The 21,729-nt window shown below is 42.4% G+C and overlaps 1 long non-coding RNA gene across 2 annotated transcripts; it reads right to left on the bottom strand.

Moving 5' to 3' along the window:
* Positions 1-21,272, bottom strand: LOC106148925. 2 transcript variants are annotated; one of them, XR_001234697.1, is made up of 4 exons: positions 20,801-21,272; positions 17,302-18,331; positions 7,738-7,845; positions 1-79 (listed from the first exon to the last, which is right to left on the bottom strand). It is a non-coding gene; the product is annotated as an uncharacterized LOC106148925 (long non-coding RNA). The 2 variants fall into 2 exon arrangements; XR_001234696.1 differs by lacking the exon at positions 1-79 and adding an exon at positions 1,242-1,481.
* Between the last annotated feature and the right edge of the window lie 457 nt (positions 21,273-21,729).

Here is a 21,729-nt window from a genome sequence, read left to right as displayed (position 1 = left end):
CCTGCCTCAGCCTCCTGAATGCTGGGATTACAGGCGTGCGCCACCTCTCCCAGCTCTGAGGAATTTAGTAGAAGACAACCTGCATCCAAGTTAAAAGATGAATGAGAAAAGCGTTGAAAGACTGTTGGGGAGGACTGACCATATTTAACCATAGAGTTTCAGCAAACAGAAGGTGGGGGTGAGGGTAGAAGAGAAGACTGAAGTTGTATGTTCTTACAAAGTATAAATTTGTGTGTGTGTGTATGTGCGCGTGCGTGTATGTGGGTATGATAATCCAGGGGCACTGTCCCACTAAGCTATACCTCAGCCCGTTTTATATTTTGTTTTGAGACAGGTCTCTTTGAGTTGCCCAGGCTGGACCCCAGCTTGCAATACTCCTGTCTCAGCCTCGCAAGGAACTGGAATTACAGGCATGAGCCACCAAACCGTCTTTTCTTTTAATTATTAGAAGACAAGGGAAAAAGAAAAGGGAGAGTAGAGTATGCTTTTAGCATGATAAGTGGCTCAAAGTTATCACTTAAGGCAGAAAAACTATATAACAAAAGACCAAGTAAAGAAAAATGTCAGCACTATATACTAGTGAAAAGAGAGCTACTGAAACAAAATCACAAATTTTTCCAATTACGAAAAATTGTTTTTAACTGGAAGAGGCAAAGAAAACAGGCTACAGAGTGAAGAACATGAGATAAATATAGCATGCACAGTCAGTATAACACAAAATAACAGAACAGAACTAAGACCAGACCTTTAATTTGCAGCCCTAAATATATATGATCTTAACAAACTTATGAAAAGAGAGAACACATTTTCAGGTTGGCTTACAAGGCAAAACTCGGCCTTATACTGTAAGGCACACTTCAAAAACGCAGTGAGCAATGCTGTACCAGGCAAAAGCACATAAAGAAAGCAGGAACTGTAAACTTGAGAGCTGACAAAATGAAATTCATGGGTGGAAGGGAACTGCTTAATAAGACAAAACTCTTTATGCTACTAAAGGCCATAATTCATGGAGAAGATCAGAGCAGCAGTCTTCATAAAGAGTAAGTAGAGGAGAAGAGAAACACAGGGGAGCACCTGAAGAGGGAACTGTAAGATCTACTGTCCACCCAAGAAAGGACAAACAGGCCAAAGAAGAAGAAAGGCGACATCCACAATGCAATCCCAAGTTCGATCTTAGAAAAATACACGTCGGTGATCAAAAAATACAATGAGTGTTTAAATATTTTTCTAGTTTATTACGGTAAAAGACACATTGCTGTCCCCATCAAAATACTTCCCCCTTGCCCTGAGTGCGCTTGTCCTAGTCTTTCCATTCTCTGAAGCAGTTCTGAAAGTCCTCTTCTGTGAGTCTTTTTAATAAGGTACAATGTAAATGACACTGAGTAATGCTGCAAGGTTCCATCCAACGGCAAGACGGGCTCACAAAAATGTTACAGCGCCTTCTTCACCTGATTGGGCACTGTGTGACTTCCGGCTCTTTCCTGGAGTAAAAATGACCACAAAAACTAAATGCTTTGAATCAAATTAGGATATTGCAGCAGCCATGACAATGCAATGAGGACACTCACAAAGAGGTCTTCCAGAACTGCTTCAGAAAGGGACAAGAGGGGTGGGAGATAGCTCAGCAATGTGAAGCACCTGCCTGGCAAGCTCAAGGTGGTGAGTTTGATTTCTGGTACTAAAAAAAAAAAAAAAATGACAAGAACAATGGGATAAGTCTGTTGGAACCAAGGGGAGGTATTTTGAGAGAGATTAATGGCAGTGAGTCTTTAATGAACTTTTTTTTTTGTCTTTTTGAGGCAAGGTCTCACTAAGCAGTTCAGCCTGGCCTTGAGCTCACTTTGTAGCCCAGTCTGACCTCGAACTCGAAACGATCCTCCTGCCTCAGCCTCCCAAGTGCTGGGATTACAGATGTGCGCTATTTAATACACTTTTTAAAAATTTAAACATTCACTGTATTTTCTGATCACACCACATATTGAGTCCTCTTATCAAAGAGAATTATTTTCAAATACATGGAACATTCATGGAAATTGGCCATATGTGAGGTCACCAAGAAAACAATAAATTCCATTACCCATTTATACCAAAGATTGACATTTTTTAAATGTTTCCATGAAATTCATATATGTTACCTAGAAAACGTCAAAGAAAGGTATTTGAAGAGAATGCATTTCCTTATGTTCCATTGTTATGGGCATTCCAAAAGTGGAACACGAGGCATTGAAGGATTAAGAAAAAATAAGTGTCTTACTGGAGTGCAATAAAACAAAAGGTAGAAGGTCTGTGTCTGCAAATTTTAAAAAGTACAAACTTTTCCGTCAAAGGAGATATATAAATTGAAATGGTACAATTGCTTTTAAACATAATGATTACAAAAACACCACAATCAGAATCTTTGAGATATAGTTAAAGCAAAGATTGAGAGAAATTGCCTATATTAAATGCACAAATAAAACAAAGGGTAACACTAAATTAAATATGTATCTCAAAATCTGGAAACAAAAATAAATCTAATGAAAATAGAGGAAAGAAAATAGAGCCGAGTGTGTGGTGCACGCCTGTAATCCCAGCACTCAGGAGGCTGAGGCAGGAGGATCGTTGCAAGTTTGAGACTAGCCTGGGCTACAAAGTGAGCTCAGGGCCAGCCTGAACTGCACAGGGAGACCCTGTCCCCAAAAGACAAAAATAATAATAATAATAATAATGATAAAACAGAAACTAAATTTAAAAACCAAATAGTAGAACTAATGGCTAAAAAGATAATTCTTGAAATAACTGTCCAAATAAATCTAAGGAGAACACACACACACACAAATTAAAACACAACAGTGGGAGGTTAACTACTGAATCACAGTATGTTCTGAAATAGTATGTGTCTAACTTCCAATTCTGTGCAAATACCTTTAAAAACCTAAGTGACATGGAACTTAGGGGAGAGATAAAGTTTAAAAATCGGTTTCCACCAAAACTGGAGCTGGTGGTACATACCTATAATCCCAGTACTCTGGGAGGCTGAGGGAGGAAGATCACAAGTTCAAGCACAGCCTGGGCAATTTAGCAATTTAGTGAGACCCTGTCTCAAAATTTAAAACAACAAAACAAAAAAATCAGTTTCCATACAAGATAAAATGATCACCAAGCTAATCTCAAAAAGCAACAGGAGCAGGTGGCTTTGGCGGGGATCCCAGAACACCTTCAAAGAGTAGATTGTTTTAATGTGATTCAAGCTGTTCCAGAGAAATAAAAAGAAGGAAAATTTTCATAATTGTAATGAAGTAAATATGTCATTGATTTGTAAGCCAAATAAACACTGCCTACACATATGCAAAAGAAAACAACCTTATATTACTAATCTCAGTTATGAATATTGAATCAAAAGTCCTAAGTAAAACAGTAGCAAGTAGACTTGAGCATCACATTGAAAAAATATAATCCATCATGATTAAGAGGTGTTTATTTCAGGAACACAAATAGTGTGGCTCAGATTTAGAAGCAGACCCAGGTTCGTACAGGAAGTTGCCACATCAGAGGTGACATCAAAGTAGTGAGGAGAAATGGACTACTCAGTAATGGTGCTAAAATCATTGAAAAAACATTGGATCAGTATATCACAAAAAAATTGGATCAGTATATCACAACTCAAAATAAATTTTATAAAATTTACATGCAAAGAAGGAAACTAGAACACTAAATATAAAAGCACTAGAAGTAAAAATAAATTACAGTATCAAGTGGTAATTGTCTACAAAGTCAAGGATCTATGAAAGTAGCAATAAAGTTGACTATAAAATGAAAATGTCCTCATGACAAAAAATCATAAAATCAAAAGACAAAAACCTGGAAAAATATTTGCTAAAATTGAGGCAAAGCTAATGTCTTTAATGCATAAAGAGATCTTAAAGAAAAAAGACCAACAACCCACAGAATAATGGGTAAAGGATATGAAAACCCAGTTACAGAAAGTTCAAATGACTTAATGGAGTGTGTATGACATTAATATTATCAAATATGCTGATATAGATTGATGATATTAAATATGGAAAAAAGCTGGGCTGTGGTGGCACATGCCTATAATCCCAGCATTCTGAGAAGCTGAGGCAGAAGGATTACAAAATGAAAGCCAGGCTGGACATTCAATAAAAAGACTGAGGATACAGCTCAGTCAGTACAAAGGTCCTGGATTTAATTCCAAGCTCCCCACAAAAAAGAAACTTTCTCATAATTTAAAAAAAAAATCAATCCACAGTGATATATAATTTCCAACTACCTAATTAATGAGGTTTAAGATGTTATAATACATGGCATTTGAAGGGCTGTGTGCATGCATTGGTAGCGGGAATCATTTCCTACAAACAACATGGAGACCAATTTTCAATTCTATTAAAATTTAAAATGCACTCATCTTTTAGTCAACAATTCCACTTGTAATAATCCACACTGAAGATGTATTTGCAAAAGAAAGAAATGACATATGAAACAAGATTGTTAGTTCAGAATTTTTTTAAAAAGTAAAAATTGAAAACTACAAATTCAATGGGGAAATCGTTGTGTAAGTCACGAGACTGAATGGTGTGCAGCTGTTTAAAACATGCAACCCAGAATGCACTGATACAGAATAGTCACCAGCATTCACTGTGTCTGCTTGGTTTGGGTCTTAAAAGAACAAAATTGTATTCTTTCACGGCTCTGGATGCTAGTGGTTCTAAGTCAGAGTGTCCTTCCCTCTGATGCTGCAGAGATGGGCTGTCCCCTGCCTCTCTCCTAGCGTCTGGTGGGGCTGGTAAGTCCTTGGCCTCCACTGCTTTCTACCCCTCTTCCTCCAATCTGCCTCCATCTTCAGAGAGCCTTCTCCTCTCTGTCTTTAAAATGTATTTGTTAGTGAAAAAGTAAGGTAAAGAGTATCGTGAGGAGTGTGCAACAAATTATATTAAAATACATATGTGCATGGACTTGAACACAAATACCTTTGGAAGCATACCAAAGGTTGTAAGTCATAGCTGCCACAGGAAAGAGAACTGAGTAGGTAGGTGAAGAAATAGAAGAGAAATGTACTGTATTTAAAACTGTGTTTTATATTATGGGGCCAATAATATCCCTTAGTTTTGCAGGCTGATCAGGTCCACAATCTCCTGAATGAGTGTACGGTGAAAGCTAAATAAAAAGAGGCAAATAGCATGATTTCAGGGCTGCAAGAGGATCAAAGCCCTCTCACAGAATTCAAGCTTTTATCAGGGCTAAGACCAAGACCTTCTCTGGGTCGCCCATATTTATTTGGTTATCAGAAGAAGGGAGGGGAGTACTCAAGAAGGGGCAGAACTACTCAAGGACTTCTCTAAATAAGGTATTAAGTTAATCCACTGAAGAATGAGATGCCTGAGGCTGTAGGCTTTAGGTGAGATCTGATCCAGGTGTCCTTGGCTGTGATCTTGTCTTATCCTTTGAGGCTTTCTGGCTTCATTCACCACTACAGGCTTTAGTAGGGATTAGTGACTCACTGAGGTTCACTTACTATGAGCCTGCCCTTTCCAGATGAGGAGCCTAGGCCTTGGACAGATTCACAAGTGAACATGAAAAGCCAATTGATTAGTTTAAGTCCTGGTCAGGTCTGCTTCATAGTAGTCTCCACCATTATATCTGAGCTATATTATATATATCATAAATTTTATCCACTTAAAAAGTAGAGCTTTTTTAAGTGTATTCACTTAAAAAGATGTGATTTTTTAAGTGTATTCACTGACTTCTTTAACCGCCACCAAAATCTAATTTTAGAATATTTTCAACATTCTCCCCCCAAAAAACACATGTATGTTAGCAGCCATTCTCTTCATCCAGGCCCCTAACCCCCATCCCAGGTATTCGCTAATCTGCTTCTGTCTCTAATGGATCTGCCCATTCTGGACATTTTACATAAATGGAATCATATAAGATGTGGGCTTCATGCCTGGCTTCTTTCACATCGTATACAGCAGTGTCTTCAAAGTTTGTTCCTAGTTCACTGTGCATCAGTATTTCATTCTTTTCTGTTACTTAATAATATTGCATTATATGAACACACCACAATCCATTTAAACATTAATTAGTTAATGGACATTTAGGGTTCTCTTTTCTACTTCTTGTTCATATCTTCTTGATATGAACATTTGTGTACAAGTGTTCTGCACAAGTATTATGTGTTTATTACTCTTGCATATATATGTAGGAGTTAAATTTTGGGGTTATGTGGTAACCCTGTGTTTAACTTTCTGAGGAGCTACCAAACAGATTTCCAAAGTTGGTACAGCATTTCCCATTTATACATTTTGAGTTTTATACCACATGCTAGTATTACTTACTCAAGACAATCAATAAAATATTTTTAAAATAATGTTACAGCTATACCCATTAACTTGAAGGGATTTTCACTATTCCATTTAGACTGTGATCTAAAGCAAGATACTGTCAAGTAAAAGAAATGCCATCATGGGTCACTTAATGATGGGGACACACTCTGAGAAATCCCGCAGTTAGGTGCTTTCCTGTTGTGTGACCATCATAGAATGTGCTTACAGAGATTAACATGGTTACATTACTAGGCAATACAATCTGATAGAGCTACTGTCATAAATGTAATTCACCTCTAACTGAAATATCAATACATGGCAAACAATAATAATAATAATAATAATATACTTCTGTAAATTATATCTGTTATAAATGCATCTGGGTACAAGGAAACAGTAATCTACACTAACAGTGGTTTAAGCAAACAGGAATTTATTTTTCTACCATAACTGGTAGTCTGAAGATAATTCCTAGTATTGGTACAGCAAGGCAGTAAGATCCTGAAGGACTCATGCTTTTTATGTTCCTGTCCCAGCATTCTTAAAGTTGGTTTGTCATTTAATGGCCAGAAGATGCTTGCAGCCCCCATAGGCCACATGTATGCATCCTATGCAGAAAGAAGGGTTACCACATCACCCAAAGCAAAGACCCTACTCAATCAGCCAGCAAACTTTCCTAGAAGCCCCACCCATCCAAATTCCACTAACATCTCATTGGCCAAACCTGGGTCACCTGGCTACCCTAGCTGCAAGGGAGTCTAGGGAACATGGGGAAAGGATTATCACTATTGGCTCAAACCAGTGTTGACCCATTGTCAGAGATAAGCATACTGCATTGCAAATACAATTAACATTCTACTAGCAAGGAAGAATGGGCTCACCAACACCAAGGACACACAATCAAAAATAATTGTACAAGCGAGAGAAATGTATGGAAAGATGCACCTAAGAGTGTCAGTAATAGTTTAGAAGGGTAGAGGGAAAAGACAGCAGGACTGGGGTGTGGGGATATTGGTGCACTGAGCAACAACTAAGCACTCAGCAACTAACCTTTGAAACAAGACACATTCTAGCTTACACTGAAGGCCCATGTGGGAACTAAAGGAAGCTGTATAACCAGTCTCTCCATAACTTTTGTTAGTGTCTTCATAGTGAGAAATTGTAAGCTTGGACATTGATATCAGAAGCCCGCTAACTGTCTTTGGGTATACACTGATAAATACAGTGATACCCAGTAAATTGAGAACAAATTCTCAATTTCAAAAAATTCAACAAGAACTGCAAAGAGTATACCTTGAAGAGCCAAAATTGTCTTACAGGAATACAGGAAGGGATAAAATGGGTTATGTACACAGGAAAGATAACCTTAAAAGTAAGAAGTCACAACAAGGAAAATTTGACATGAAATCACTACCTTCAGAAATGTATAGTGGATGTACATGGCTTCTCAATGGCTCCAGATAGACTCTTCTCAGTCTCTTGCTTCACATTCCCAGTCTGATCATCATGCTTCCTCCAAAATCTATAAGAGAGTCAGAGGTAGAGAATCTAAATCTGTTTTGGTAATAGAATTGAGTCAGATGAGCTGTATATTAAGGCCCCATCTCGTGTCCCCTCTGCCACAGTTCAGATTCTAGCTATGGCTTTGGTGGCCAAATCTGTGAAGACTTCAACTCACATCACCCTTATAGTGTCTTGCCTCAGGTGCCCGCTGCGTCCTTTCTCCTGCTCTGGAATTTCTGTGAAGTTGTGCACACCAGTAGGCGTTTACTGGGCATAAACACACTCCACAGCAAGCTATTGCATGATGGAAATGGTACGTTCAGGCTCAGGTCCAAGAGCCGGATCCAGAGAGCAATGCAGAATACTGGTAAGATCCCAAACAGATGGCTCAAACATCACTGCCACCTGAATGCCTCTTCCTTAACCCACAGGTCTGATCTCATGGGACAAGAAGAGTGTTTGCTACAACTACATATCAGCAGAAGGAGGAAAAAAAAAAATCTGAGGCATGATGTATGGATCAACAAGCTTAACTTGTTGATGTGAGCTGAAAATGGATTGCTGCCGCTGTCCAGAGGCAGAGTATGAAACAGATGGGCAGAGTAATCAGCAGAAGCCTGAGGCACAAGCAGGGGAATAGGCACAAGAGAACCTATCTTTGTGTCTAGAGCTAGTGCACGCCAGAAATTGCCTACCACAAAGTAGACCCTCGGCAGTTCAGTAGCTGGGATGACTGATGCCACAGTACTTATTTATATGTAACTCTACAAGCCTGTGAACAGAACGCTCATGGGAGCAGGGATGGAGCCCATGCACTGCCTCAATGTGGCGGACTCCTCTCCAAGGCTCGCCCTAGCTACCACGCCAAGTGCTCAGCCAGCCAGAACATGGACCAACACTGAGTCCTTGCTGTGGTGCTGTCCCTCACAGAGATCAGCCATTGCTTTTTAGAGTGTGGTTGTCTTATTAATGTCATTGTCATTTCTTGCTTTGGCATATCAACTCCTAGTGCAGATGTTTATGTTCAAAATGTCTACCAAGTACAGTCATTAGCAGCAGTGGTGTTTGCTATCAGGAACAGTAGAGGAAAGCATTCTTCCATGGAACACCTTCCTGTGGAGGGGCAGCATCGCTGTTAGTGATACCTGGAGTTAAGTCAAGCAAGACATGAGGAGCATCAGCTTAGCTTGGTTACTTCCTGTTCATTCCAAAGCAGGACTGACATATGCAGCTTGGTCTGTTTCTAAAGCAGATGTTTCACTCGGATCGCTCCACCGGTACACAACATAATTGTAAATATTCATGTTTTCATATTACATGTCGATGGAAATGATTTGCATGGAAGAGTCCTTAAATGTCAAATAAAACATCACCATTGAGCTTGAGCTCATACCAAATGATTGCTTTTATGGCAATTAACTTCCTATTTTGGTTCAGTCTTGTTAGTGTCATTGTTTATGTTATTAAAACCAACTGCACAACACCAAGGCCGTGATTCATGAAAGAAAAAATAAGCTGGACTTCATTAAAATTAAAAACTTCTCTGTGAAAGACATTGTCAAGAGAATGAGACAAGCCAGAGACTAGGAAAAACATATTTTCAAAAGAGATATCACTATTATTATCAAACAAACACACACACAAAAAAAAAACTGTTAAAACTCAAAAATAAGATGAACAACCTAATTTTAAAATGAGCAAAAGACCCAAACAGACACTCACCAAAGAGTCTATCCAGATGGCAAATAAGCATATGAAAAGATGCGCAACAATCATGTGTCATCAGGGAATTGCAAATTAAAGCAACAAGGAGCCTGGGTGTACAGCACAATGGGAGAGCACGTGACTAGCATGTGCAAGGCCCTGGGTTCCAGCAACAAAGAAAAACCCACAAACAAAAAATGAGATGCTACGATACATCTATTAGAACAGCCAAAATCCCGAAGCCAAAACACCGACACACCCAAGGCCAGTGAGAATGTGGAGCAACAGAACTGTTGTTCGCTGCTGGTGAGAACGCAACATGCAACAACCGCTTTGAAAGACAGTTGGACAGTTTCTTGCAAAATTAAACATAGTCTTACCACGCAATTCAGCAACCACAGTCCTTGGTGTTTACCCAAAGAAGTTGAGAACTTACATCCACGCAAAACTCTGCACACAGGCATTCATAGCAGCTTTATTCATTAGTGCCAGTGCTTGGAAGCAACAGGGACATCCTTCAGCCAGTGAGTGATTGACTGTGGTACATCCAGACAGTGGGATACTAGTCAGCACTATAAAGACACGAGTTGTCAAGCCATGAAAATACATAAAAGAGCCTTAAATACACATTACTAAGTGAAGAAACCAGTCCAAAAATGCTATATTTCCAACTAGATCATCTTCTGAAAAATGCAAAACTATGTGGACAGCAAAGAGATGAGTGGTTGTCAGTTGGAGTGAAAAGGGACAAATAGGTGCAGCATAGATTTTTAAAACACTGAAACTACAATATTATGGGGCTGGGGATTTAGCTCAGAGGCAAAAGCGCCTGCCTGGCAAGCGCAAGGTCGTGAGTTCGGTTCCCGGTACCGGAGAAAAACCAAAAGAAAAAAAAAAAAAAAGAAACTACAATATTATAATGGTGGATGCAGGGCTACCACTAAGTGAACACTAATGTACACTGGCTGTGATAACAACATGTCAGTTTATTGCCAATAATAAACAGGTCATTCTCACACTGGATCTTTGCAGTAGAGGAAGCTATGAGGAGCTGGGGGCAGGAAGTTTACGGGAACTCTGTGCTTTCTGACCAGTTGTGCTGGGAACCTAAAACTGCTCTAAAAAATGACATCTTTTAAAAAAAGAAAGAAGGCCCGGCATGGTGGCGCACGCCTGTAATCCCAGCACTTGGGAGGCTGAAAGAGGAGGATCGTTGTGAATTCAAGGTCAGCCTGGGCTACAAGGTGAGCTCAAGGCCAGCCTGAACTGCACAGCAAGACCCTGTCTCAAAAAGACAAAAATAAATAAAAATAAAAAAGAAAGAAACATTACATTTGTCCTCACAGGCTTCCTCTTTGAAACCCTAAAGCTCTTTAGGTGTTAAAAGGGTCCTTCACATGAGATTCTTGGGTAACAGAAGAAAAATATCTCTTCAAACTATATAAAAAGAAGCGGGACAGCAGAGTCCTCTGACTGGGGTTCACTCGTTCTGCTCCTGACTGCATGCCCATAACTGGACCCGGTTCCTTGGGTCTTGCGCCTCAGTGCTAACAGGAAAACATTGGAAGAGATGACTCTAATACTAACCACACCATGAAAATATGATACTTTCATTTCCATTTTTCATTTTCATAGAGAATAATAAGCTTCCAGGGCCATTGTCACAATATACACCATTATTCTACAGCAAACATAACTTTAGAAGTCAGGCAACAGACTTGTACTGGGAAAATAGGAAGAAAGCTATTGCAGATGCTTTTTCATCTCTGTGCTCTTTAGATTAGTTTTTTTTTTTTTTTTTTTTTTTGAGACAAGGTTTCCTTATGCAGTTCATGCTGACCTTGAACTCACTTTGTACCCCAGGTTAGTCTCAAACTCACAGTGATCCTCCTGCCTCAGCCTCCTGATGCTGGGATTGCAGGGGTACACCACCACACCCAGCCTAGATTATATAATTTCTATTGGTAAAATATTTAATTTCACCTAATCTGCTATGCATTTTTAATTTTAGACATTTTCTATCTAGGTTCTAATTTTTGTTTCATTTCTCTGATTTACTATTCATTCATTACAAGTATTTTTTTTATGTTATTCAGCATTGTTATAAAAGCCGCATTAAGATTTTGTCTTCCATGTCTAACATCTAGGTTATCTTGGGATTAGTCTCCTTCAGTTGTGGTCTCATTTGTTTACTTAATGAGCAGTCAACTCCAGTGAATTCAAAGTCTAAATTCTGTATTTTGTGCAGAGGGCTGCAACTGAAATCTCAATTCATTCTTTTATTTATATCTTGATTTCTTAAAATTTACCTTAAGTATATGCAGATCATAAAGTAGCTGAAGATTTGAGCAAAATGAATAGACTGACTCCTGTGCTCCCTTTTTGCCCATCTCTTTCAAACTTTCCCGTTTCTGCTTTCTAGATCCTGAGGTCACCCCAAGCTCCCTCTGATTATTCATACCTCTTAGTCCAAGAGTTTCTGAGTTTTAGTCATCAGAACGGTGTCTGATTGAGGCCTGATCTCCCCCAATCAGTGCCCCATCAGTTTGCTTGCCAGTCTCCTTTGGAAACTGCTGGACAGACGCACCCAAAAATAATGCTTTACCATTTGTCAGATAACTTTTAATCCAATCCATTCAATGCCTAAAATTAATTATCACACCCACCCACATTGGGGAGGATGATCAAATATTAATCTCATCCAGAAGCATCTTTATAGAAACACCCAGAAATAATGTGTAATCTGACCTCCCCCTAGCTTAGTCAAGTTGGCACATAAAATTTACCTTCACGATTATGAAAACACAAGACGATAGGAAACAGGGAGGTAGACCTTTTGCAGATAGGAAGGGGATTCAGGGATGGAAGGAGAGGAAAGAGAAAGGAGGGAAAAGCAAAATAAAAAGGACTAAGATGCAATATGTATATGTACCACCTCCCCAGGATGAGTGTATTCATTGCATATTGCAAACATGTACTGATAATTAACAACAACAACAAAAAAACCTATGAAAGCACAGAGGTGCCATAGATCCCAGCTAAACTTCAGTGAACATAGTTTGAATGAGTTTGGGGGACTGTTAGTTATCACAGCAGTACCTAGCCTATCCTGACTGGTACAAAATTTAGTACCTAGAAAATCATAACAATCGCAACAAAAAGAAATACATGGTGTGGGTTCAGGGGCTGCCATCCATGGGTATGGGTGCTGCCTGGAAGGTTGATGACCCAGCCTTGCAATGGAAACCTGGTAAAACCTTGAATGTGATAATTCCTAGATAAAAAGAAGGCAGAAAATGTATCCAGTGGAAACTCTTTTCCCTTCTGACATGTTAGGTCATGTTAGAGAGAGTGAGTGTGCTGAGAGCATGTGTGCCAGAAGTGAGGTGGGTAGAACACAGACTGACATGAAATGTAGCCTTTTTTAAGATACTGAGATTTGGGGTCCCTTGAGGCTGTAGCAGTCAACCCACTCTAACAATAAAAGAAGAACTGTAACGGTCTACACAATATGTTGTTAAAGACTTGACTGTGTGCAGATGTATATCAAAAGGATATATATTCTAAAATGTCAGTAGCTGGCTACTTAAGATTGTGGGTAGTTTCTATTTCTTTACCCCCATGTTGGTATTTTCTGATTCTAACATAAATACATAATATTTGTGAAATGAAAGTTGTAAATTGGCTGGGCACGGCAGCGTACACCTGCAGTCCTGGCACTGGGGAGGCTGAGGCAGAGTGATCACAAGTTAGAGGCAGGCTTGAGTTACACAGCAAGTTCAAGGCCAGCCTCTATTACATAGTGAGAACTTGTCTCAAAAAAAAGTTCTCAAAACAAATAATGATCACCACAACAACAAAAGTTAGGAAGGGAACAAGGCTGAAAACTCAGGGATCAAGGAAACACTATCTAGGACCAAGGGCTCGAAGCCAGTGTGTTGAATCACCTGGAGGAAGCCAACAGCCACCTCACAGAGCAGGGGAGAATTCTCCAAGAATGCAGCTTTCCCTCCTGTCCTTGTTATTTTGCCAAGAGAAGAGTATGTGTTATTGCAACAAGATGTAGTTACTTAGTGTGAAATTTTCCAGACTCAACAACATCCAATGCAAACATTTTTGCATTGGAGCTGTCAGGCCCAGGGCTGCAGACAAGAGGATCTTCTTCCTGCAGTACCTTGCCCTGTAGCAGTAGGTAGATGTTAACGTTCAGTTGGATCGCCATTGGCAATGATTAAGGTCTTGTTAAGGCGCCTTGCAGCCCTCTTTGTGAAGTTCAAGTGCTTGAAAATGTGTCGCCACCCTAACGTGACTGAGGCACTTTTTGGAAGTATTTGAATGTTCTTGGGTATTTTAAGAGTGGTTATCAAAGCCATGTGTACACTAGTAAATAACAACTCACACCACCAATCTTTAGTATTGTACTTTAGGAAAACCTAAATAAAAGAAACAAAGATGAGAACTGTAGTTCTCCCTATAAAACATCGCTTTAAAAAATGATCCAGCCAAGCATGGTAGCACACACCTACAATCGCAGCGCTAGAGAAGGCTGAGGCAGGAAGATTGCAAACTTAAGCCCAGCCTGGGCAACTTAGGAATTTAGCCAGAAGACTTCATCTCAAAAATGCCTGGGAATGTATCTCATTGGGAAGGACTAGGTTCAGTCTCCAGTGCCCTCCTCCAAAAAATCCATCAGCCAGCCTTGTAATTCTAGCTTAAATCCTTCTCCTTTGTACTCTCATTTTCCTCCCTCACAGTAAAATGCAGAGTCTACACATGGTCAAGGTGGGCACCGTGACAACCTCCAAAATCCCATCCCACTCCAGTATTCTCTAATGTCAAGATTCAGGGAATATTGTATACCTCTTAAACTCCAAGTCCTGGTCCTTCTGTCTAGTTTGTGGTTAGGCAGCTGTCATGGTTACTTTTTTGTCTTAGCTAGGACAAAATACCCAACACCCAAAATTAGGGAAGGAAAGATTTATTTAGCTCACAGTTTGTGAAGGTTTCAGTCCCTAATCAGTTGGCTCCAAGGCAGGTTGGCATGGTGGAGGGGCAGCACTTCAAGGCCACAAAAGACAGCAAAGGCAACAAGAGCCAAAGTGGCAAAAGGGAAGAGCAAGCCTCTTTTCCTGCCCTTGTATTGTATGCAGGCCACCCACCCTAGCGCGGGTGTAGCACTCACACCTCCAGCCCCAGCACTGGACAATGAACCAATCACAAACTCTAGATTCAGCTACCTTCAAAAGGCCTGCCCCCCCATGACCAAATGAGGCTTTGAGGGGATATCCAAACCCAAACCCTAAAATTCCACCCCAGAATTTGGTACCGGGAGTGGGGCCATTGCTGTGACTATACTGACCATGTAGTTCAAGAGCCTTTGAGAATGGCTTGTGGAAAGAGTTTTGAAAGGTTCAGAGACGTTGCCTGAAAGAGCAGCACTGGAACACCTTAGGCTGTTCTGTACGGGAGATTCTGGTCAGAGGTCAGAAGACCAGAAACCTGATAGAAATCCTGCCAGTAAAGACCAGCCTTGGGAGATTTCTGCTGGAAAGAAAGACTGCTTTGGCTGCTGGACTCCAGACGATGTATGTTATGGCTTGGCAAAGAGTTTGTCTGCATTTTGCTTGTGTCCAGAGATTTTGCCTGAGACTGAGATTAAGGGCGGTGGACTAACTAATCTCATAGAAAAAATTTCAAGGCAGTCAAACGTTGTGGTGGCATGGCTATTGTTGGGGGCTTTTAACCAGACTGATGTTGTGAGTCAAGAGCACAGAGCTCAACAGGATGATTGAAAATGTGTGAGTCTGGCAGAAAGGAAGTTCCAGTTACAGCTGTGGACTGCAAAGACAGAGCTGAGGAGATCTCAACTACTGAGAAGGAATAGGAGAATATAAAAGATGGTCTGAGGGCATCACAAGGAACAGCAAGTCTCTACCCTTTGCTGCCTCAAAACTGCAAAGGTAAAAACTTGCTTTGAGGAGAAAGCTGCAGAGCACCATGTTCCAGAATGGTGGCATCATAAAAAATTTGTTCCTCAGAATTGGATTCAGAGTGCTCAGCAATCCAGGCACTCAACCCCTACAGAAAAGAGAGAAAAGCCTGGCTACTACTCTAGCTGGGAGCAAACCTCGGCATCATCCACATGGCACTGGTTTTAGGTGTATGCAGAATGCAAGAGTTAGGGGGTTAGAAAGGCTTCCATCCAGATTTCAAAAGAAGACCTGAGAAGCCAGGCAGTATGCTCCTGAGAGGGCAATGTGTGAAGCTGTGAAGGAAAAGCCAAAGGTACAGTGGAGACCCCAGAAGTTTAGAAAAGCAAGAAACATGGATCATCTGAGGAAACCTGCAAGGAGGGAGCAAAGCCAACCCAAGAGTGAAGCCATGGGAGCTATAACCACTGGAAGTGCCATAAGGGTGGAGCCACCCCAGCATTTTGGAGCTCATAACTTGCCACAGGTTGCATTAGATCCTGCATATGAAACTACAGGACTTAATATTTGCCCTATGGGATTTTAGATTTGTTTTGGTCACATTCCTTTGTATCCGCATTTGTACCTTTTTATCTTGTGCCATTGAATGTTGGAATCATTTAACTTTTCATTTGTACAGGGCCTCACAGCTAAGAGTTTGCCTTATATCTTGGAGGAGACTTGGGACTTGGAATTTTCAGCAGTGCTGAAACTGTTAGGACTCTGACAACTTTTAGAGATGGGCTAAAATGCCTTTTGCATAAAGGGATATGCATGGGTCTTTGGGGGACCAGGGGAGGAATGTTATGGTCTGTGTGTAGATGTCCCCTGCAAAGCCTCATGCAGTCCTAGGGCAAGCTTCTAGAGTTTATGATTGATTCATGGTCCAATGCTGGGATTATGGGTGTGAGTGCTACACCCACCCTGGGGCAGGTAGCCTGTATACAGTATAAGGGAGGGAAAGAGGTTTGCTGTCTCTCTCTCTCTCCTCCCCTTTTGCTCTTGTTGCTTTTGCTGTCTTCACCACCATAAACAGACCATAAGCCACTGCCCCACTGCCATGTGCCACCCTGCCTTGGAGCCAGCTGATTATGGACTGAAACCTCTACAAACTGTGAGATAAATAAGCTTTTTCTCCCTTAGCTTTAAGCATCAGGCATTTAGTCTCAACAATGAGAGAAAAGTAACTAAGACACAGGCTGTAATACACAATGGGGCCAATACAAGTTTTAATATGTAAAAAGTAGAAAGCACTGGTGTTGACCAATATACAAAACCAAATCCATTCACCAAAGAAATAGCCCTGTTCGAAGAACTAAATCTTTCTTCCTGCTAATATATTTCCTGTATAGTTTCCCTTGAAGTTTGTTATTCATTTTTTCTCACCATCAATAAATAAGAACTGTTTGTTACATATGTAGCAACTTAGTGTTCCCCTTTTAAGTTATCGTGGCTGTTCAGTAAGGGGCACATATTCTTCCCACCTGTTCTGATTGTCACTGGTATTATTAAAAAGGGAAGAAAAAAACCTTTCCACTTGGGTTTATTCAGAGAGTTAACATCTGATTTTACATGGAACTCTTTAAAAGAAAAAGAGCAACATGGCCCGAAGCACTTCTAGCATAGGGTGTGGAAGTATTTGATGTCCCGGTGCTTGTTCATAAAAGAATGTTGTTTTGAAATGTGCAGTGGAGTCAGGAAAAGAGATCCAAAGAAAGTTCCCATTGAGACAAAATCAAATCAACCCACTGCCCCCAAATACCTCCCCCTTAGATCACGGGGCCCTTTGGCTCTGCGCCCACCATATGGGTCCACAGCCTGTGATCCCAGGGCTGCTGCCTGCGGTGATGCGTGAACAGGACGTGCCCCAGCCAGGGGCACTAGCAGGCATCTGGAGAGACCTTTTTTTGGTTGATGGTGATTCCAGGTCTCAAAGGCTTGTAGAAATAACTGGAACTTCTGCTTCACCCCCAGAAGGATCCCTAATTGAATCTGCAGGAAAAAAAACTGACAATAGACAGATAAACAAGAGAAAGGAGGTGCATGGTTATTAACAGGTCCATTCACGTAAGTCACGTAAAGTATGAAATTCAAAAAAAGTCACATGATTTGAGCATGGTGGGGTCAGTCTCCCAGAGTTTCATGTGCTGGGGGCTTAGTGTGTAGCGTGACAAAGTGGGAGCTCACAAAACCCTTAAGAGGAGGGATTAGTGGGACAGCATTAGGTTTGGAGGGCGCTCGCTCCCCCTGCAGGAATCAGTATAGTTCTCAGGGGCCGTGGTTAGTGCCCCCAGAGTTACTATAAAAGCCCAAGCCTGGCTCCTCCCTTGTCTCTGTAGCTCCTTGTCTCCCTCCCCGGCTCCCTCTTTGCACACACTTCTGCCATGAGGTTGCCCAGCACAGCAGAGCCCACGCTGGCACTGTGCCCTCGAACCTCCAGAACTGTGAGCTAAATGAACCTCTTTTCTTTTCAAAGTACTCAGAATCAGGAGTTTTATTATACTTAGCAGAAAGCGAACTAATACAAAGGGCCAGATGTTTGAAATTTAAAAACCCTCTTCCAAAGGGAGCAAAAAGTAAGGGATGGAACCAATACAAGAGGAAGGGTAAATGAATTTTAGGAGCGATAAAGTGACCCAGAGAGCTGAAGATAGCCTGGAACAAAGGTCTCCGGGGCTCTGGCTGTGGTGAGTGGCTGTCGATCTCTTCACCATCCTCACTGATTAATGTCCATTCCAGGGAGAGGATCCGGGCATATCAACAGTCACATTCCTTCCAGAGAAACTTTCTTTAGTCAAATGAGGAAAACTTCAGAGAAAGCCCCTCCCTGCGCTTCAGGAAAGAAAGAGAGTTGAGCAGCAGGGCAGAAGGTCACAAAGACCCTGTATCTGCTTCTTTAGTCGAACACTCAGCAGGTCAGAGCACCACAGGTTGGGGTAGCATTTTCTGTGCCCTAATAACACTCTGCGAGAGTGCATGTTTCCTGGCACCTGCCTTTCCCCTACGCACCCAGAGGCTCCTGGATTACTCTTTACCACCATTAATGCAGGCCCAGGGCGAGACAAGCCATGCATAACACTTAGGGGTGAGCCTCAAAACTCAGCCACCAAGATAAATCATGTCTCCATGCCATCCTTCCCAAACAATCAAAATTAATGCAAAAAAATACAATGAATAAATAAGTGATCAAAATTTTAAGTAAAGACAGTATCTATAACATGGCATTGCTCAGCTACATCAGAACTTGAGGCAAAAGGAAAAAACAGTCAATAATGCTGATTCTGCCTTTATTTAAAATCTTGATATTTTTTTCATTGTGGGGTTTTAAAATTAATTTTTATATTACTTTTTAAAACCTTGCATTAACATATGATTTGTCTCTGGGGTAAGTCTTTGGCACACCCTGAAATGCTGTGCCCACGGGCAGCCCTGCACCCCGCAGGCAGTAATGGGATTTAAGTTAAGTTCCCTTCTCCGTTCACGTCAAAACTCACCTTCCAGAAAGGATGAGGAAAACAGGGTTTGTTAGAAACCTGTAGCAAACCTGTTGCCCAGACAGTTAGCATTACAGCCTTTTCCTTTATTGCTATTCATCTCCAGATCCTGCCTCTGCCTCAGGCACGGCACTGCCTGGAATTTCACCTCTGTCCCATGCACACTACTGTACTATGCGACTGACTCTTAAGGTCATGGGGGTGGGGGCTTGGGGAGGCAGAGAGTGATTAGTCAAATAATTCTTATGCTGGCAAGAAGCTGCTTTCAGACAGAAGTTTCTAGTCTTCATTTCTCCTAGAACTCACTAACCAGAGCCTGCCTCCAACCCTCCACAGGTCTAAGCACTTTAGATGATAGTAGGACCACTACCTCATTCCTCAAGGGCCCAGCAGATAACTCCAAACATATACTGTTCTTGCCAAGTTAACCCCTCCAAAGAGATCTTTCCAAATACAGGAATGGTGCCATGAGGCCACCTGGCTGCCACTGCAGTGTCCGATACACCAGCTCTCCTTTGCGTCTTGGGCACTTACAGGACTGAATCACCTGTCGACAGGTCTTGCAGTCATCTATGTCATTTTCCTCTATCCTCAGCCCCCAGAGCTGGGCCGAGCACTGAGCGAATGCTGGGCGAAGACACTTAAAGCCATCCCACCCACGACTGCTGGGGGAGGGTTGGGGCTGACCCAGGATGTTAAGGGAACAGAAGGGAATGGGCACACTGAGATGTGGCGCATTCTGAGTTCTTTGGTTCAGAGCCCCAGGGGGCTTCCCGAAGAATCCAGCTCTGCCGTCTTCTCCCTGAATATAGATGCTCCACCCTCACTGAGACTCCTCCCCAGAACATGCATAACTCCCCAGTTCCAGCTTCTGAGTTTGCCAAGGTGGAGAGAGAAGAGCATGGGGTGGAGTCCTTGTTCCCTTGCTTCTTAACCCTTTGTGTGTGTGTGACAGTCTCTCCAGGCCTCTATGAAACCAAACCCTAAATATGGCTTCCTGAAGGGTTCAGTGAGATGCTAAACATCGAGCAGAGTGCCTGGCACACAACGCACATCCAGCAGACACCAGCCATTCTTATTCCCTCTCAGCCTGTAGGGAGCTCACGCTGCAGGGAAGAAAAGACAGAGCCGCTGCTCACCGTGGTGTGCCAGAGACACTGCCCTGAGGATGCTCTCCCCTCACTCTCATTGCCCTGGGTATTTTCATTCCTGGTAGCATTATAGGAAGTAGAAGATTTTGGGGGAATAAAAGATTCTTTGCTCCAAAGGAGAACCCCCAAGTGCAAGTGATCTTTAAGCCCTGAGCGGTGAGGGTCAAGTGTGCAAAAACATCCCTGGCAATGGATCCCCAGCTTCAGAGGCAAGGCTGGGCAGAGGCAAAGCTTGGGCGCTCCCTCCTAAGGCTGGCGAGGGGGGAGTGGGTCGAAGTGCCAGTCATGGGAAGAGACGGGAAGACTGCCTTCTCATGGGTTTGCATAAACTTCAGCTTTGGAGCATTTATTTGTTTCCAGAGAAGAAGGCTTTGTGGGTGTAGTGGGTTGCAGATGCCTTTCAAAGCATGTTTTGCATCCCACATGGCAGGGCCCCCCCACCGCACCAGGGAGACCGAGGTTCACACAGAATACTTCCCAGCAGGAGGGAAGGAGAAGCACTCCGTCTGTCCTCCAGGTCAGCAGGAATTCTTTCCTGCAATGGCCCATGATGAGTTGAAGCCCCAGAGACCAGCTCTGGCTGTGAGACCCACCCTGCATTCCATCCCCAGCCCACCTTCCTGTCCCCCATCCTTTACTGGCTTGAAAGATCTTACCCAAGTCCAGAGCCTCCACATGCGCCCCAAAGGAACTGCTGGGCCTTGGCCAGCAGCAGTATCACCTCCCTGACAGCAAACAAGACTCCGAGATACAGGCTGACACAAGTTTCACAGAGCTCTTCCAAGCCAGCTGGCCTGACCTGCTTCACAACCCAAGGCCAGGAAACTCGAGCTGGTCTGCCAAGTCCCCAGACTGAGAGGATGGAAGACTTGCTGACATGTGCCTGTGTCCTTCATTGCTCTGTCCCCGCCCCCACCCAACAGGCAGAGTCCATGCAACCCTCAAAAAGCGCCGGGACACCAGCTCCAGCCTGGGCAGGCGCCTGTATTGCCACATCCCCACAAGTGGCAGGGAATTCACTGGCAGGTCCTGGGTCCAATGCCAGGAGGTGTACAAGAGGCCACCATCCTACAACCTGCTTCTCATCAAAGAGGAAAGCGAGCTCTACTCTACCAACCCAAGGCCAAGTTCATTTCTTAGTGAGCACCACTCTGGAGTCCTCAGAGGCACATTTGGTTTTGTTCTCCTCTTCTTCCAGAAGGGGGAGCCGTCAGAACTTCCGTAACCCAAATATATCTGGACAACTTTGAGCCCCACTCTTCCATCACGTCACCACCAGTGTCCAGTGTGGCAACCAAGAGCAACGGAGAAGAAAACAGGACATGAGCAGGAGGCTCTCAGAAAACACTGAAAGCGATCCCAGTAAGAATGGCTGTCATTAAGAAATCAGCCAATAATGAATGTCGGTGTGGCTGTGGAGAAATAGGAACTCTTCTCCACTGCTGGTGGGAACGCAGACTGGTGAGACCACTGTGGAAATCAGTTTGGAGATTCCTCAGCAAACTAGGTCGAGGTCCCATTCAACCCAGCCATTCCCCTTCTGGGTATTTTCCCAGAAGATCTGAAAACATTATATCACAGCGAT

The sequence above is a fragment of the Chinchilla lanigera genome, unplaced genomic scaffold, assembly GCF_000276665.1.
Source record: "Chinchilla lanigera isolate Chin_1 unplaced genomic scaffold, ChiLan1.0 scaffold00032, whole genome shotgun sequence".
In the NCBI taxonomy this organism is placed as follows: domain Eukaryota; kingdom Metazoa; phylum Chordata; class Mammalia; order Rodentia; family Chinchillidae; genus Chinchilla; species Chinchilla lanigera.
This window is presented reverse-complemented; position numbering and strand designations above follow the sequence as displayed.